Raw genomic sequence first — 14619 nt, forward strand, 5'->3', positions numbered from 1 at the left:
AACCATACAATGGTTACATAGGAAAATCAGAATGAGGAATCCTCTCAAATTTAGGAAAAGATTGATTTTTCTGTAGCCGTAGAACCAAGTTGCAATCAGAACACATTCATTTCATTAACACAACTCACACTGGTGAACCTGCTTTTGTAAGCCAATTGATCATCATGACCCTTTTGCTTATGAAAGTCAGATAGTCAGGGATGAACTCACTCCAAAAAAAAAAAAAAGATGTCTAGGGTACCGAGCAATCAACAATAGTTACTGGAGTTCCCTGGACTGGACTTGGAGTTCCCTGGTTAAGGACCTGGCATTGTCACTACTGTGGCTTGGGTCACCGCTGTGGCTCACGTTTGATCACTGGCCCAGGAACTTTTGCATGCCATGGGTGAGGCCAAACAAACAAACAAATAAAAAACAATAGTCACTTGAATAACCAAGCTTTTAAGGATGATGGCAACCCTTTTATGCCTCTTGAAGCACATCTGACGTGAACTCCATACTTCCCAAAGACCCAGAGGTTGGCTTTGCTCAGATCCTGCCTGATCTTCCTAGCTCTCTGATACTATACGAGGCAGTAAATTCAGCTGTGTCTTTTTATTTTAGATAGCAATGGCAGTCTCAGTATCCTTTGGTAATTCTGGAATTTCCATCAAGATTGTCTGAAACACTCATCTGGCAGTATGCCAGGTAAGCATTGTGCCAACAGGTGCACTTCCTGGATCCCTTGTGTCCAAACTTTGGCAGGTCGGCTACCATGTGAATTAGTCTCAATAACCACCTGAGCTCTCCTTTCATTGAATTCTCACTACTTACTTTTTTTATTCTTTTAGCCTAGGATGTATAACTAACTCGTTCTTTGCATAAGATCATTATGATTAGATCTTTGTCCCAAGTAAATAGATGTTTAGCTTTGGAGGTCTACAATTTGAAAATGTTTGCCATTAACTTGTATATTCTCCTGATGCTTGCTTTGGCTTTGCTTTGTTTTAGAGATTCTTAAATATTCACTTTAAAAATTCATTTATAAACAATAGTGAGCAGACTATATGTTAACATAACATTATATTTTAATGACAAGATTTACAAAAAAATTAAAAGATGGCATTATGTTTTACTTTCATGTCTGGTTCAATAGAAGACAGTCGAGCGGAATTCCCATGGCGCAGTGGTTAACGAATCCGACTAGGAACCATGAGGTTGCAGGTTCGATCCTTGGCCTTGCTCAGTGGATTAAGGATCTGGCGTTGCCATGAGCTGTGGTGTAGGTTGCAGATGCGGCTCAGATCCCGAGTTGCTGTGGCTCTGGTGTAGGCCGGTGGCTACAGCTCCGATTGGACCCCTAGTCTGGGAACCTCCATATGCCGTAGGAACGGCCCCAGAAATGGCAAAAAGACAAAAAAAAAAAAAAAAAAAAGAAGAAGACAGTCGAGTTCTCATAAAGTCTTCTCTTTAATTTATCATGCTATGTTGTTTTGCTGATGAATAGGAAGAAAATCCAGCCTGGCATAGTCATGTAGTTGGAGGAAGGAACAGTATTTTCATAGCCTTTTCAGATAGTTATGTGTATTCTTCTTTGATGTAACACCAGAACTTGACAAGTAATAGTTTCTTAAAGATTAATTACAATGTGGAATCTGAAATCATATCAATGAACTTTTCATACTCCATTACATTAAAATACATTGGTTTATCTTGAATTTTGAGTGGATCTTTTACCCATGCATGATTTTATATCAGTATACATTGGTAATTTAAAAATAAAAATATTAAGTCATTGAGTAGTGTGGATCTTTCAAAAGTTGATAGTTTTACTTATACATTACCAAATATCACCTTTGTTGATTTTACCACTAATCTCATCAGAAAGCTCTTTCTCTTGCTATATACTTAGTGGAATTTCTGGGCCACAGGAAATGAGAACATTTAGCTTTATAAGGCAATGACAACTTATTTTCCAAAGTACAGTTCCTAATTTATAATTCTGCAAGAACTTTTATAGGAGAGCTGAACATTTTTTCCAGCACTTGATCATTTCAACTTGAATATTGGTGTAAAACAGTATCTTGCTGTGGTCTTGATCTGCATTTTTCTGAAAATGAATTTGAGCAACTCTTCATACTTATTCTATTATGTGAAATAGATATCATGCCTTTCATTCCCCCTTCTTTTTCTAACAGCTTGAGATAATTTGTATTCCATACAATTTACTACCCATTTATTTATTTTTATTGAAGAATAGTTAATATACAATGTTGTGTTAATTTCTGTTCTGCAGCAAAATGATTCAGTTATACATACATATATGAATATATATACACACACACACACATATGTGTGTGTGTGTTTGTGTGTATACTTTTTTTTTGCACCTGCAGCATGAGGAAGTTCCCAGGCCAGGGATTGAATCTGAGCCATGGCTGTGACCAATGCCACAGCTGCAGCAATGCCAGATCCTTAACCCACTATGTACCACAGCAAGAACTCCTATATATATAAGTATATATATATATACTTTGTATAAACATTCTTTTCCATTACGGTTTATTTCAAGATATTGAATAGTTCCCTGTGATATATAGTAAGTCCTTTTTGTTTATCCATTCTATGTGTAATAGTTTGCATCTGCTAATTCCCAACTCCTAATCCATCCCTCCCCCACCCCCCTTGGCAACTACAAATCTGTTCTCTATGTCGTTGAGTCTGTTTCTGTTTCATATATAGGTTCATTTATGTCATATTTTAGATTCCACATATAAGAGATATCATATGGTATTTGTCTTTCTTCTTCTGACTTACTTCACTTAGTATGATAATCTCTAGTTCCATCCATGTTGCTGCAAGGGGCATTATTTTGTTCTTTTTTATATCTTAGTAGTATTCCAGTGTGTGTGTGTGTGTGTACACATCTTTATCCATTCATCTGTTGATGGACATTTAGGTAGTTTCCATGTCTTGGCTATTGTGAATAGTGCTGCAGTTGACCCATTTAAAGTGTAAAATTCAGTGAGTTCTCCAGTGGCTTAGTTGGTTAAGGATCCAGTGTTGTCACTGCTATGACTTGGGTTAGGTTTGATCCCTGGCCCAGAAACTTCTGCATGCCGTAGTTGCAGCCAAAAAAAAAAAAAAGAGAGAGAGAGAGAGAGATACAATTCAGTGGTTTTATACAGAGATTCATTTTATACACAGATTCACCAAAATTCATTTTAGAACACTTCATCGCCACAAAAACCACAAAAACCTCTGTCCTTTTTTTTTGTTGGATGCACCTGCGGTATTCAGAAGTTTCCTGGCCAGGGATCGAACCCACACCACAGCAGCAACCCAAACCACAGCAGTGACAATGCTGGATCCTTAACTGCTAGGCCACCAGGGAACTCCTATAGTTCCAAGATTCATCCTACCTTTTGGGCCCTTCCTGGATTCTTTTTCCTATGTGAACGTCAAGGTTAATGATCTGTAGGGGTATTTGTGAGATCGTCTGTGAGTTTAACTCCCCAGCACTCTCAGTGAACTACATTTTTTAAAAGCAATCTGAAAGATAAAACCCTTACTGGGAAAAGATTCCCGAAATATTTTTCCCCTACTCAGAAGCACAACTTGAAATGGTAATTAGAAATGTGTCTTTTCACATTGGCTGACCCCTAAAGGCAATGGAATAGAACAGCCTTAATGGGGGGGGGGGAGGGGGGCAGCCAGAAGGAAGTCCGTGTCATTAGTAAGACTTCTCATCCAGGGAATAACACGTTAGGTGAGCTAAAACAATCTGTATCAAAGCTAAAGAGAAGACAAACTGACTAGGGTAGACTCAGGGAATTGTTAGCTCTTATTTTATCCCTCAGGCTTATAAAATCTTGGTTCATGGTTATAGTGTATCTTTCTTTCCTTTTTAATAATGCAGGTACTTCCAGTTTTACTGTTCAATGTCTGTTGTTCAAACTTTTAAATGATTCCACACAGCCACTGGGCTAACAGTAATTCAGCAAATGATTCAAAGATGAAACAAGGTAAGGTCACAATGATCAATGTGCAAGTTGAATATCATATCTCCATAAAGGAAACCTCAATATTCAAGAACAATCAACAATGGTGGTGAAAATCTGGACTTGTTGTCTCTCTTTCAGCCTTGGCTACCAAAAGAGAGGACTTAGAATTAAAGAATCCCTACAGATGTAGGAAAACACTGCTTGTTTAGAAGCCATGATAATAAGTAACCATTAGAACTGGTCTTAAACCTGTTCGATTGGTCAACAACTCACCTTGGTAAACTTGATTTTAAAAGCAAACTAATCAGGGCCAACTCCTTACTCCTGAAAGAGAGCCAATCAGGCAGGAACTTAATCCAGGAAACATGGCTTGGAGTGCCAAACTGTCAACAACAGCTTCACCTAAGTAGCCACACTTCAACTGATGACATTAATCCACGTATGCCTTTGAAAGTCTACCAATCCCCATAGTCCTATTAAAACACTCTTTCTAGGAATTTCCTCTTGTGGCTCAGCAGTAACGAATCCAACTAGTATCCGTAAGGAAGTGGGTTCTGATCCTTGGCCTTGCTCAGTGGGTTAAGTATGCCATGACCTGTGGTGTAGGTCTCAGACGAAACTCAGAGCCTGCATTGCTGGGGCTGTGGCATAGGCCAGGAACTATAGCTCCGATTAGACCCCTAGCCTGTGAACTTCCATATTCCACAGGTGCAGCCCTAGAAAGACAACAACAACAACAACAAATTACCTCTTACTATAGAAAACAATAGATTCAACATTATTATATTGTGTGTTGGTCTTATCATTTGACAAATATTACCCTATTTTATTTTATTTTTTGGCCTTTTTGGGCTGCACCCGTGGCATACGGAGATTTCCAGGCTAGGGGTCCAATCAGAGCTGTAGATACCGGCCACAGCCACAACAACGTGGGATCCAAGCCTCATCTGTGACCTACACCATAGCTCATGGCAACTCCAAATCTTTAACCCACTGAGCGAGGCCAGGGATTGAACCCTTGTCCTCATGATACTAGGCAGGCTCGTTAACCACTGAGCCATGATGGGAACTCCAATATTACTCTATTTTAAAGGATACACATGAAATATTCAGAGTAAAACTTGTGAGATCTGCAACTTAGCTTCAGGTAGTTCAGTATATTTGTTTATACTAGAGACAGGAATAAAGCAAATGTAAAAATACTAACAATATTTTGTTGGCAAATCTAGGTGAAAGTTCATTATAGTAGTCTGTAACTTTTCTGTAAGTTTGACTTTTCAAAATTAAAAAGTGTAATCAAGAGCAGCAACATCAGAAAAAAGTGGAATAGGAAATTCCAGGCCCTGTTCCCCGTGGAGACACTGACTTTAACAACATTGTAGGTGCCAAATTACCGTTATGAGCACTCCAGGAACCAGTTAAGCAGTTGCAGCGCCCCAGGTGAGTGCAAAGCCATGAGGAAACATAAGAAAGCAGGTAGGGAAGTTCTTCTCATTTCCCTGTCCTTGGCCCTCCCATAACCCCTCTCCAGGAAAGAGCCATGTGCTGCCAACTCCCAGGTTCTCCCTTGGGAGGGAAAAGATAGAGTGGAATGTGCATCTAGTGTTCTGGCTTTTCAGAAGGCTGCCCAAAGAATTGGTTTCTGTCTTGCCTGACTTAGCGTGCTGATGGGAAAAGAATGGATGTGTACTTGGAATGCCAGGTTGGGGGCAACTGAGAACAATGACAGAAACAACTTGTTACTCTAGAGAGACTGAAGTTCTGCAGACAGACACTAGGGGGAGAAGGAGCAGAGGCAAACCTACTGGGAAACGACAGGCACACGTCTGGAAAAGATGCATACCCAGAAAAAGTTTGCTAGGTCCTTAGAATCTCTACTAAGTCCCTGGCTTTTCAGATGCCCAAATATCAACAAATGAGCACAAAGCATACAAAGAAGCAGGGGAAAATGGCTAAATCAAAGGAAAAATAATAGTAACAATGAGAGACCAGGCAAAACAATTTTGAAAAAGAGGCAAAAAATTTGCAAAACTTTCTGATATCAAATCTTATCATAAAACTACAGTAATAACAAGAATATTCTATAGATCAATGGAACAGAAAAGAGTTCAGAAAGGGACCCACCCATGTAGTGGGAAAAGATACTTCTTTTATTTAGGGCTGCACCCACGTCATGTGGAGGTTCCCGGGCCTGGGGTATAATCGGAGCTGCAGCTGCCTCTGCCTACGCCACAACCACAGCAACTGGGGATCCAAGCCTCGTCTGCAACCTACACCACAGCTCACAGCAACGCCGGATCCTCAACCCACAGATCAAGGCCAGGGATGGAACTGCAACCTCATAGTTCCTAGTAGATTCATTTCCACTGCGCCACGAGGGGAACTCCAGGAAAAGATACTTTTTAAAGAGAGTGATGCTAGAACAATTGGAAATCCAAAAGAAAGAAGGAAGGAAGGAAGGAAAGAAAGAAAATAAAGATGGAAGACCTTTACCTTACACCATTTAGAAAATTAGCTCATATTGGAGTTTCTGTTGTGGCTCAGAGGTAAAGAACCCGACTAGTATCCATGAGGATTCAGGTTTGATCCCTGGCCTCGCTCAGTGGTTCAGGGATCCGGCATTGCCATGAGCTGTGGTGTAGGTCACAGAAGCAGCTGGGATCTGGCGTTGCTGTGGCTGTGGTGTAGGCCGACAGCTGAAGCTCTGATTTGACCCCTGGCCTGGGAACTTCCATATGCCGAGGGTGCTGCCCCAAAAAGCAAAATTTTAAATTAAAAAAAAAAAAAAAGAAAATCAGCTCGTGTTAACTGACCTAAATGTCCAAACAAAGACCTATGAAATTTGTGGAAGAAAATACAGGAGAAAATATTAATAATTTCGGAGTAGGACAAATATTTCTTCAACAGGACTTAAAAAACAAACTACAAAAGAAAAAATTATAAATTAGACTTCATCAAAATTTGAAACTTTCCTCTTCAAAAAATACTAAGAGAATGGAAGAACAGACTGATAGAAATATTTGCAAAACATACACTAAAGAACTCTTGGAACTCCTGCTGTGGCGCAATGGAATCTGCGGCCTCTTGGGGGCTGCTGGGATGAGGGTTAAATCTCCGGCTGCACAGTGGGGTAGTGATCTGGCTTTGCCACAGCTGCGGCTTAGGTCATGACCTGGAGTGCATCTGATTCCCGGCCTGGGAGCCTCCATGTGCTGAGGGGCGGCCAAAAATGACCCCCCGAAAAAAAGAAGAAGAAGAAGAAAAAAGACTTTGAACTCTTTTAACGCCATAATAAAAGACAATAAAAATTTTAAATGGGGAGTTCCCGTTGTGGCTCTGTGGTTAATGAATCCGACTAGGAACCGTGAGGTTGAGGGTTTGATCCCTGGCCTCGCTCATTGGGTCGGGGATCTGGCATTGCCATGAGCTGTAGTGTAGGTTGCAGACATGGCTCGATCCCATGTTGCTGTGGCTGTGGTGTAGGCTGGCAGCTGTAGCTCTGATTGGACCCCTAACCTGGGAACCTCCATATGCCACAGGAGCAGCCCTGGAAAAGACCAAAAACTACATACATATTTTTTTTAAATGGGCAAGAGATCTGAATAGACATTTCACTAAAAAAGATATGTGGATGGCACATGGAAAGATACTCAACATCATTAGCCATTAAGGAAATGCAAATTAATACCACTAGATAATTGCTAGAATAGCTTGTTTAAAAAAAACTTATCACACCAAGTTTTGATGAGTAAATAACCAGCTAAAATTTTTATTCATCACCAGTAGGAATGCAAAATAGTAGACATTTTAGAAAAGACTAGCCAGATTCTTAAAAAGTTAAATGTAAATTTACCATACAACCTAATTTCAGTCCTAGGTATTTACCTAAAAGAAATGAAAATATCTGTCAACACAAAGATTTGTACATGAATGTCCATAACAACTTCATTCATAGTAGCCAAAAAGTGGAAAAGGCACATATCCACTAACTCGTGAATACCAAGTTGTCGTATACAATGGAATATTTTCAGCAATGAAAAGGAATGATACAAAAAACAACATGAGGTAATCTGAAAAAAGTTGTGCTAAAGCCATGAAAGACTACATATTCTGTGATTCCATTTCAGTGAAATTCTAGGAAAGGCAGAACTATAGTGATTAAAAAGAAAAAGCTGTTATTGTCGGGGGGCAAGGGGTGGCAGAAGAAGACTGACTGCAAAGAGGAACAAGGTCACAATTTTAAAAGATGGAAGAGGCATATTCTATATCATGTTTATGTTGGTGATTATATGAATGAATTATATTTTATGTAAAATATATCCTAAGCCAAATTAAGTAAGACAGAAAGGAGTATGTATAATATGCTACAAAAAAAAGTAGAGTGGGGAGGGAAGAAAATAAAATATATACGTAGAATATACATATATAATAGAATATATATATGTTTATGTAGATTGTCTTTTGAAGGATATCAAAGACACTGGAAATAATAGCTCCAAATAGAAATGGGTAAATAGAGAAACAGGATAGGAGGAAGAATATTCATAATATATCATCTGTAAATTCTTAAGTTTTGTTATTAATATGAGCAGATAATGGGGTGCATATATACAATGGAATAGTATTCCATCATAAAAAAGAATGAATAATGCCATTTGCAGCAGCATGGATGCACCTAGGGATTATCTTACCAAGTGAAGTAAGTCAGAAAGAGAAGGACAAATACCATATGATATCACTTGCATGTGAGTCTAAAATATGGCACAGATTAACCTATCTATAAAACAGTCACAGACTCACAGGCATAGGGAACAGACTTGTGCTTGCCAAGGGGGAGAGGGGAGGTAGTGGGATGGACTGGGAGTTCAGGGTTAGTAGATGCAAACTCTTACATTTAGAATGGATAAGCAATGAGGTCCCACTGTACAGCACAGGGGACTGCATCCAATCTTCTGGGATAGATCATGATGGAAAACAATATTTTAAAAAAGAATATATACATATATGTGACTGGGTCATTTTGCTATGAAACAGAATTTGATACAATATTGTAAATAAACTGTAATTTAAAAAATTCTTTTTTTTTTTTTTGGTCTTTTTGAGGGCTGTGCGCACATGGAAGTTCCTAAACTAGGGGTCTAATCCACGCTGTTGCTGCAGGCCTACACCACAGCCACAGCAATGCCTGATCCGAGCCGCATCTGCAAACTACACCACAACTCACGGCAATGCCAGATCCTTAACTCACTGAGCGAGGCCAGAGATCAAACCCACAACCTCATGGTTCCTAGTTGGATTCGTTTCCACTGTGCTACGACGGAAACTCTGAATTTAAAAAATTCTCAAGTGAGCAGATAAACTAGCCCCAAATTAAATTAAATTGGAATCAAAAAGGAACAATCTTCAGGAGTTTCCAATGGGGCTCAGCGGTAATGAACCACCCTAGTATCTATGAGGGTGCAGGTTTGATCCCTGGACCTGCTCAGTGGGTTAAGGATCCAGTGTTGCCGTGAACTGTGGTGTAGGTTGCAGACACTGCTTGGATCCCATGTTGCTGTGGTGTAAGCCTGTAGCTCCAGCTCCAATTTGACCCCTAGCCTGGGAACTTCTATATGCTGCAGGTGAAGCCCTAAAAAAAAAAAAGAAGAAAGTAAAGAAAGATCTTCAGATGAAGAAGTATATAAGCAGATGATCAACTGTGCTAAAGATAGTGCTGTTTAGGCAGAGAGCACATGTTCCTTGACCCTGCAATAAATCTTTCTCTGCTCAAACAAACAAAAAACAAACAAAAAAACCACACAGGGAGTTCCCATTGTGGTCCAGGGGGTTAAGAACCTACATAGTATCCATGAAGATGTGAGTTTAATCCCTGGCCTCACTCAGTGGGTTAAGGATCCTGCTTTGCCGCAAGCTTTGACCTAGATCACAGATCCGGCTTGGATCCTGTGTTGCTGTGACTTTGGCATAGCCTTCAGCTGCAGCTCCAATTCTGTCCCTAGCTTGGGGAACTTCCATATGTCACAGGTGCAGCCATAAGACCAAAAACAAAACAAACAAACAAACAAAAAAACCCTATAGCAACAAAAACACAAATACAAAAAAACCCCACTTTAGTTGGAATGCCAATATTTGTCTAGCACTGCATTGTCTTCTATTACACTTTTAGGAGTTCCCGTGGTGGCTCAGAGGAAACGAATCTGACTAAGAACCAGGTTGTGGGTTCGATCCCTGGCCTCGATCAGTGGGTTCAGGATCCGGCATTGCCATGAGCTATGGTGTGGGTCAAAGATGCCGCTCGGATCTGGTGTTGCTGTGGCTCTGGCATAGGCTGGCAGCTACGGCTCCGCTTAAACCCCTAGCCTGGGAACCTCCAAATGCCTCGGGTGCGGCCCTAATAAAAGGACAAAAGACAAAATATATATATATATTTGTTGCACATTTAAATTTGGCTACCTATTGCTTTTCTTTTTTTTTTTTTTTTTTTCTGTCCTTTTAGGGCTGCCCCATGGCACATGGAAGTTCCCGCGCTAGGGGTGGAAGCAGAGTTGTAGCTGCTGGCCTATGCCACAGCCACAGCAATGTGGGATCTGAGCCAAGTCTGCGACCTACACCACAGCTCATGGCAACGCCGGATCCTTAACCCACTGAGCCAGACCAGGGATCAAACCTGTGTCCTCATGGATGATAGTCAGATTTGTTTCTGCTGAGCCACGATGGGAACTCCCCTGCTTTATTCTTTTTTTGTCTTTTTTTTAGGGCTGCACCCATGGCATATGCAGGTTCCCAGACTAGGGGTCAAATCGGAGCTGTAGCTGTTGGATCGTGCCACAGCCACAGCAACGCCAGATCCAAGCTGCCTCTGTGAACTACACCACAGCTCATGGCGGCACTGGATCCTTTACCCACTGAGTGAGGCCAGGGGTAGATCCTGTGTCCTCATGGATACTATTCAGATTCATTTCCACTGAGCCACGAAGGAAACTCCTACAACTTTTGAATTGAAAAAAAAAGAAAAAAGAAAAACCCCAACTCATCACATCTCAATCATTTTCACATTTATTTATTTATTTTTAGGGCTGTACCAGTGGTATGTGGAAGTTCCCAAGCTAGGGGGCAAATGGGAGCTTCAGCTATCTGTCTACACTACAGCCACAGCAACCCTGGATCTGAGCCACATCAGCTCATGGTAATACTGGATCTTTAACCTACAGAGTGAGCCCAGGAATGGAACCCACATCCTCATAGATACTAGTTGGGTTCATTACCTCCGAGTCACAACAGAAACTCCCTAAGATCATTTTTACTTTCTATCTTTGCTCTTTCTGGTTTTGCAAGAAACAACTCATATACTGGAGCAATTTTTCCTACTTCTGCCTACAATATGTGAATAAACAGTTTATGAGGCATACTTACTACTTACATAATTACATTAAGTCTGTGGAAAAAATTGATTTCAATGTAACCAACCACCTAGACGCATCCTTCTGGGTTTTGCCAATGCCTCCTACCTATCTGCCCTTCTAACATCTGTTTCTCTGTGACATTTAAAAGCTCTGTGCTGTTTTGTATATTCAGATTGACTTCATTTTATTTTATTTTTTAATGATTTTTATTTTTTCCATTATAGCTGGTTTACAGTGTTCTGTCAATTTTCTACTGTACAGCATGGTGACCCCGTTACATATACATGTATACATTCTTTTTTCTCACATTATCATGCTTCATCATAAGTGACCAGACATAGTTCCCAGTGCTACACAGCAGGATCTCATTGCTAATCCGTTCCAAAGGCAATAGCCTGCATCTATTAACCCAAGCACCCTATCCATCCAACTCCCCCCCCCACCCCAGGGGCAACCATAAGTCTGTTCTCCAAGTCCATGATTTTCTTTTCTGTGGAAAGGTTCATTTGTGCCATATATTAGATTCCAGATATGTGATATCATATGGTATTTGTCTTTCTCTTTCTGACTTACTTCACTCAGTATGAGAGTCTCTAGTTCCATCCATGTTGCTGCAAATGGCATTATTTCATTCTTTTTTATGGTTGAGTAGTATTCCATTGTGTATATATACACCACATCTTCCTAATCCAGTCATATGTCATAGACATTTGGGTTGTTTCCATGTCTTGGCTATTGTGAATTGTGCTGCAATGATCATATGGGTGCATGTGTCTTTTTTAAGGAAAGTTTTGTCTGGATATATGCCCAAGAGTGGGATTGCTGGGTCATATGATAGTTCTGTATATAGTTTTCTAAGGTACCTCCATACTGTTCTCTGTAGTGGTTGTACCACATTGACTTTAGAGCAGGAGCTATGTCTTATACATCTTGAATAAATTCTTATTAAGTGGAAATTGTGGAATTCTATTGGGAAACATTTTGAATTTAACTCTTATTGAGGGCTCTTGAAAGAGAATGTTTTAGCAGCCTAGTCCAAGAACATTCTGGTTATTTGTTACTAAAAAGAAACATAGCAGACAAAAATTTAAGTAAGGAGAAAACAGGCAATTTTCATGCCTGATATCCTAAGGGACCCAAGCTTTCTTAGAATTGATATATCTTAAATTTTTTTCAAAGTGTGCCCCTTAACATTTTAAGCAAATCTTATTACTGTAATTCAAATATGAAGATTTCCCACCAGAAATGATCACGTAAGACATATTTGTAATTGCTGCAGTTAATATTAAATGTTTCTAGTTTGAAACAGTCTTTCTTTCATCCTTTAATCTTTTTGCCCTTGAATTTACCATTCCTGAACAGCTCACTAATTTATTAATGTAGCTACACTTATAACATTTGAATGAATTTGCCCAGTAGACTTTGAGCACAGATGGTATTTTAATTTTAGGAAGTTGAAATATTCTGATAGCCTACATATTTTAGATGGTACCTATGTGGAATAGTCTTGGCCAATGACATATGGTCACCAAAGAATACAGGTTTAGAGTAGGAAATACATAGTTTTCTAAATATTTAAAGTTGTGTAAAATAGTACAGTATTTATTATAATTTTTGGACATAGATATTGTACCCGTACTGTTTTGGTACTCAATTCTAAATTTATTCTTTCTCGGAGTTTCTGTCACGGCTCAGCGGAAACGAATCTGACTAGCATCCATGAGGACACAGGTTTGATCCCTGGTCTGGCTCAGTGGGTTAAGGTTCCAGTGTTGCCATGAGCTGCCATGTAGGTCACAGACACAGCTTGGATCTGGCATTGCTGTGGCTGTGGTGTAGGCCAGCGGCTACAACTCTGATTTGACCACTAGCTTGGAAATCTCCATATGCCACAGGTGCAGCCCTAAAAAGACAAAATAAATAAATAAATAGATACATTTATTCCTTTTCACTTGCAAATACCTAAATGCCTGCCCTTTAAATTTTATCCTTGGGAGTTCCCATCGTGGAGCAGTGGAAACAAATCCGACTAGGAACCATGAGGTTGTGGGTTCGATCCCTGGCCTTGCTCAGTGGGTTAAGGATCTGGTGTTGCCGTGAGCTGTGGTGTAGGCCAGTGACTACAGCTCCAATTAGACCCCCTAGCCTGTGAACCTCCAAATGCCACAAGTGCAGCTCTAAAAAGACAAATAAATAAATAAATAAATTTTACCCTTTATGCATCTTTGCACAGTGTTAAGCTTTGTCAGTATAGGGCACTGGAGAGATGGGGGTTTCCTTCTTGGTTTCAGTGTGCTTACTCATCAAGGTCCTGCAGAGCACAGAGCTTCATCAGCACCCAGCTCCTGCAGTGCCTAAGGAGCACTCAGCTCGCCCTAGTACCCACTTCAAATGATTTGGGTAGTGAAGGGTCTTCCATGAGTCACCTCTCTATGAATAGCTTTCCCTAGTAGGGTGCTTTCCAGAAGGTTCCACCAGTGTCATACTCTTACTGAACTGAAGGTGCATTCACTTGCATGTTGCACACCATAGCCAGATCACTGATTCTGGGTTGTGGTGAAGGAAAGTACAGTGCTTATTTGCAGGGTGCCAAGCAAGGAGAATGGGCAGTTAATGCACAGAAGACCTGAACTCCCGGATGACTTTTGGGCAAGGATGTTTAAAAGCAACACTGGGGGTGAGGGTCATAGAGCGCATGATTAGCTTCTAGACATTCTTCTGACTGGTTGGTAGTGAGGTAACAGAGTGATGTTTCAGGAATCTTAATCGTCAGTCTCCTGGTTCCAAACAGTCTGGGGTCTGTGTGCTAGTGATCAGCATGTAGTTCACATCCTCCACTGGGGTTGGGAGGGTCTTAGTCTCTGCAGATGGCTCAGTGCGTCTATACCTCTGTTATCTCTATCCCTTGAGGAGAAAGTAGTCGTCCTGTGACTCTGTTTGATCACTGAACTATTTTTCAAGCTAGTATTACTTTCCTTGCTTGACTGCTTTTCCTTTGTCTCTGCTTTTTCTCACTTCTCTAATCATTAATTGTTTGAGTCTGCTGTTTGGAACTTGGGGAAAGCCTAGGAGACTAAAGAAGGGGGGGTGGGGGGGAGTGTCATGAAGAGGCTTGTACTAGAGAGGGCCCTGCAGGGTCCTACTTGGTTTCAGTACCATAGTGACTTCTCTTCTGCTCAGGAGCCACCTTTACACTCTCCAGTGAGATCTGGATCTCAGACCTTAGAGGACTC

The 14619-nt window shown here is 40.5% G+C and overlaps 1 long non-coding RNA gene across 2 annotated transcripts in view; it reads left to right on the forward strand.

Annotated features, from left to right (window-relative positions):
- The window catches only part of LOC146395728 (uncharacterized), an 83960-nt gene that overhangs the window by 11516 nt on the left and 57825 nt on the right, over positions 1-14619 (forward strand). The window contains exons 2-3 of one of the 2 annotated variants that reach the window (XR_014829042.1): positions 604-687; positions 1136-1268. This is a non-coding gene — a long non-coding RNA (uncharacterized LOC146395728). Of the gene's footprint in view, positions 1-603; positions 688-1135; positions 1269-14619 lie in introns of those variants that run through there. The other variant, XR_014829043.1, reaches the window with a different exon arrangement.

The sequence above is a fragment of the Sus scrofa genome, chromosome 15 (genome assembly GCF_054392235.1).
Source record: "Sus scrofa isolate SSC_HxYL_T2T_F1_AM1 chromosome 15, Sscrofa_HxYL_maternal_Yorkshire_Landrace_v2.0, whole genome shotgun sequence".
NCBI classification, from domain to species: domain Eukaryota; kingdom Metazoa; phylum Chordata; class Mammalia; order Artiodactyla; family Suidae; genus Sus; species Sus scrofa.